Genomic DNA, 5,477 nt, shown 5'->3' on the forward strand with positions numbered 1-5,477 from the left:
AATAATATTTCCCTTTCCTGTTGTGTTCATTTTTGTCTTAGATTGTGCCCTCATCAAGTGTTATCAAAGCTGGTTTTTCTAAGTGTATAGACAGAGCACCAACTGTGAGGTAGTTTGCACCAGGATTGTATGGTTGTGGGTTTTGATACAAGAAGAATTCAAAAATGGTAGTCCAACTTCTGAGAGGCATAACTTTTGATTCGGGGCTCCAATTGATAAAATGTTTACATTTTTGGAAAGCTCTACAAGTGCTCTATAGCTCTATGGAGGAGCTTGGCTCATCCCCCATTTATCATGCTTGTACAAGGCCATTTAGTGCCTCAAATCTGACTTGGAAGTGCTCTTAGAAGGTCTTTGAGCAACTCAAAACTACAATAACTTTCAAACCGTAAAGCCTTTTGACATGATTCTTTTTTTAGAGTGCTTTAAATTACAAGTATAATCATCCCTCCAACTTACACCTTCCAAATCATTATAATTATGGATTAATTAAAAAATAACCTATTTTTCTCATTGGCACGTACCCCAAGGTACTCAAAAAATCTAACCAAGAAAACCAATAGTGGAACTATGAGAGTTGGATTCTTAATTTGACCCAAATGGGTATCCAAAAATGAAAACACATTAAATAGAAACTAACACTAACCATATTTTTGGGTGATATACGATTGCCCTTACATGACTGGATGCTCTTGCATCAAAAACCCAAGGTAGATTAAAAAGTGACCCTATCACTTTATAGTTGGTAGAGGAAAACCCAAATGGGCAACCTCCATTATGGATAACCAAGTTGAGTCTTCTCTTGGTCGTTCTTTCCACTTCACTAGGTATTCTTCCTAGTACTTGTTTCTGGTACTCTGACCCACAAGACTATCCAAAATTTCTTCAATCTCTTAACACAAAAGTTTGATGCAAGGCAAAGAGGGTGCAATCAAGGAGGAAGGGGCAATGGCAAGTCATTTGGAGGTTGAAATGAGAACCAGAAGAAAAATAAAGATGTGGGTACTAGCCAAAATCAGAGGAACAAGGGTTTCAACTGCTCTCATGATCAAAACTTTGGAGATCAAAGAGGAAAAGGTAGAGGACATGGACAAGGTTCAGGAAGAGGAGGCTTCCATGGTACTTTTTTTTATTATAATAAAGAAGGTCATCATGCCTTCAAATGCCCTCAATGCCAAGGAAGGACAGATAAGAGAGCTAATGGTCAAACAAGGGTTGCTCATGTGGATGATGATGCATAATCATCACATTTAGAGGATGCAGAAAGAAGAGAGGTTATAGTTAATGAAAGGGTCTTATTGAGTGGTGAGACTGAACCTAGACAAAGGAGTTTGTTGCGTACTAGGTCCAAGTGCAAGCATAAATGTTGTGATGTGATTGTTGATGGTGGAAGTACTAACAACTTGGTGTTAGAGGAGATGGTCTCAAAGCTAAAGCTCAAGAGGGAGAAACACCCCCAACCTTATCAGATTGCTTGGGTGGAGGATGATCATAGGGTCCTAGTTAGTGAGCAATGTTTGGTAAAGCTCAAGATTGGGAGTTACCATGACGAGGCCCTTTATGACATCATTCTAATGGATGTTTTCCATTTATTGTTGGGAAGGTCGTGGCAGTTTGATAGGCATGCTATACATGATGGTCATGCAAATACATACTCTTTGACAAAGGATGGAGTTTACCAAAAATTGAAGCCCTTGATAAAGGAGGGTGAAAAGGTATGCAGTAGTGCAAGGGTATGTCTTGTTGATGGAAGAAAATTTCTGGATGGCATGAAACATCAACATATGTATTATGCTTTAATTCCTAGAAAAGATAAGGAAGGTAGTAGTGAAATTCCACTTAAAGTTTCAGGTCTATTAAGTGAGTATGGAAATGTCATCTCTAATAATGCTCCAGAAGGGTTTCCACCAGTAAGGAAAATTAGTTATCAAATAGATTTAGTCCCTAGAGCCAGTTTTCCTAACAAGGCTACTCATAGGATGACTCCTACTAAGACTGAGGAGCTAAACAAACAAGTTGAGGAGTTGTTGAGGAAAGAGTTGATTCAAGAGAGCCTGAGTTCATATGCAGTACCTATAGTGCTAGCACCAAAGAAGGATGGAGAGTGGAGAATGTGTACAAACTCTCAGGCCATAAATAGAATAACCATCAAGTATCGATTTCCTTTGCCAAGACTGGATGATCTTATGGACTATTTGAGTGGAGCTCAGTACTTCACAAAGATAGATCTCAAGATTGGTTATCACTAGATACAGATACAAGAGGGAGATGAGTGGAAGACTGCATTCAAGACCAAGGAGGGTCTATATGAGTGGTTAGTCATGCCCTTTGGACTGACCAATGCACCAAGCACCTTCATGTGGCTTATGAATGAGGTACTAAAGAAATTTGGAAAATTTGTTATTGTCTATTTGGATGATATTTTGATTTTTAGTAAGTCTTTGGATGAACATTTATTGCACATTCGTAATGTCCTTAAAAGGTCGAGGGAAGAAAAATTGTTGATTAATTTGAAAAGTTAGCTTTGTCAAAAGGGAGTTAGTCTATTTGGGGATTTTTGTATCAGCTGAGGGTCTCAAAATGGACCCAAAGAAGGTGAAGGTCATCTTGGAATGGCCTACTCCAAGGTCTACCATTGAGGTGAGGTCATTCCATGGTCTAGTGATGCATGATGCTCGAAAAAAAATTAAAAATGTGGAAGATTTGCATGTTGGTTTTCTTGTTGAGGTGGAAGCTTGTGGTGAAGATGAAGATGGTTGTATATCTTTCTTTTGGAATCAAAGTGTGGGACACACTTTTCTATCTACTAGGGGAGTCTGATGCAGGAGCATCTTGCATGGAAAAATTAAATTTTTAATATAAAAAAAAAATTGGAGGAGAGAGAAAGTGATGAAAATAGAAAGAAAATAATAAAAAATAGAAAAATAGGAAAAAAGGAGAAAAGAGGAATTTCTATTTTCAAGGTGCATAGGTGGCATAAATAGAAAAATAATAAAAATAGTTGTGATTCCATTAATCGAGGTGTGTAGGTGGCATCTTAGAATTTTGAGGAAGGTTCCTTAAATTATGCATTTAATATTTGTTGTGATCAACAAAAGAAATTTAATTTTCTAATTGGGCCACATGGTGGTGCTTAGTTGTATATAGGTGGAAATTCTAGAAGGTTGTGGATATTGTAGAAGGTTGTGGATATTCTAGAATGTTGTGGATAAATCATGCATTGGGTGGTAAGTGCCTATTTAAGGAAGGCTTATGTTCATTTGTAATCTCGCTCTTTGAATGTAATCTCTTGTAAGGAAGCTCTCAAGGTGTAGCGAACAAGCTCTTTATTGTAAGCTCTTCTAATGTAATCTCTTGTAAGGAAGCTCAAGAAGTAGAAGTTGGGGAAGTAAAAGCTCTTTGAGTATAACCTCTTGAAGGATAGGCTCTTCTTGTAGAAGCTCTTAGTGAGCAACTATCTCTTATATTGTAAGAATTTGGAATCCTTTCATTTGGAGGATATTGTAATGAATTTCAAGTATTAATGGATACTTTATGAAGCATTTTTGTCATCTCTTTGTCTCCATCTTGTTGTAATTTTGGTTGTGTATTTGTAAGAGTGGTGTGGCCCTTCATTAGTGGTATTAGAGCAAGAGTTCCTAAGCATAAGGATAGATCGTCGAACGTGAGGCAGTTTGCACCAGGACCTTGAGTTGGGTGAAGTTTGTCAAGAAGTTCTTGATTGTATAGACAGATCGCCAACTGTGAGGCAGTTTTCACCAGGTTCTTGTGTTGCACTAGATTTTTCTTCTAAAGACTTGATTATGGAGAAGACAAAGAAGAAGATGACTTTTGTGATTGGATGGATTCTAAGGATTCCTAGACTCGAGAAATTTAGAGCAAGAAATCAACAGTCATTGCTAGTTGATTTGCAGAAGCAAGTGAATGAGTTAGAAGCAGAGTTGTGAAAGAGAGGAGTTCTTCATCAGAAAAGAGATGTTGAGGATTGTGCAAATGTGGAAAACAAAGATGATCCAATGGAAGAGCAAGTGTATTAAGAGGAAATCATTTGTGAACCTAAAGTAGATCAAGATGATTTGAAGATTGCAGCAATGGAGGAAAAGTATAGTGCCTTCGTTGGAGATCAAGCGAGTGGAGTAGTTACATGCATTATTGACAACATGAAAGAGGCAAGCGAAGATGACGATGTCAAATAGGTAAATTCTTATGAATCATGGGATGTTGTCTTTGAGGTGAGTTTGAAAGATATTGATAATGGTTTGCATGAGGATCTTGTTAGTGATGTGTGGTATGCAAAGGAAGATTGGTATGGTGTTGCTGGGTTTATTACAGGTGTGATTAATTCAACAAGATTGAATGAGAATGAGATTTATACTTGGACAAAGTTCATTGCAAAGGAGAAATTTCAACAACGGACACTTTTTCTAGCTATGTGTTGGAGGAAGAGAAAAAAAAATTGTCAATAGTGGCTACTTCATTTTGTGAATCCATATTCACAAAATTTTTCCTACCATGGGAGTCGGATGCAGGAGCATCATGCATTAGAAAAAAAAAATGTGGAAGATTTGCATGTTGGTTTTCTTATTGAGGTGGAAGCTTGTGGTGAAGATGAAGATGGTTGTATATCTTTCTTTTGGCATCAAAGTGTGGGACACACTTTTCTATCTACCAGGGGAGTCTGATGCTGGAGCATCTTGCATGGGAAAATTAAATTTTTTTTTTTAAAAGAAAAAAAAAATTGCGGAGGAGAGAGAAAGTGACGAAAATAAAAAGAAAATAATAAAAAATAGAAAAATAGGAAAAAAGGAGAAAAGAAGAATTTCTATTTTCAAGGTGCATAGGTGGCGTAAATAGAAAAATAATAAAAATAGTTGTTATTCCATTAATCGAGGTGTGTAGGTGGCATCTTAGAAGTTTGAGGAAGGTTCCTTAAATCATGCATTTAAAATTTTTTTGTGATCCACAAAAGAAATATAATTTTCTAATTGGGCCACATGGTGGTGCTTAGTTGTATTTAGGTGAAAATTCTAGAAGGTTGTGGATATTGTAGAAGGTTGTGGATATTCTAGAATGTTGTGGATAAATCATGCATTGGGTGGTAAGTGCCTATTTAAGGAAGGATTATGTTCATTTGTAATCTCGCTCTTTGAATGTAATCTCTTGTAAGGAAGCTCTCAAGGTGTAGCAAACAAGCTCTTTGTTGTAAGTTCTTCTAATGTAATCTCTTGTAAGGAAGCTCGAGAAGTAGAAGTTGGGGAAGTAGAAGCTCTTCAAGTATAACCTCTTGAAGGATAGGCTCTTCTTGTAGAAGCTCTAAGTGAGCAAATATCTCTTATATTGTAAGAATTTGGAATCCTTTCATTTGGAGGATATTGTAATGAATTTCAAGTATTAATGGATGCTTTATGAAGTATTTTGTCATCTCTTTGTCTCCATATTGTTGTGATCTTGGTTGTGAGTTTGGTACGGGTGTTGTG

The sequence above is a fragment of the Cupressus sempervirens genome, chromosome 3 (assembly GCF_028749045.1).
Source record: "Cupressus sempervirens isolate cs-2001-9-10 chromosome 3, ASM2874904v1, whole genome shotgun sequence".
In the NCBI taxonomy this organism is placed as follows: Eukaryota; Viridiplantae; Streptophyta; class Pinopsida; order Cupressales; family Cupressaceae; genus Cupressus; species Cupressus sempervirens.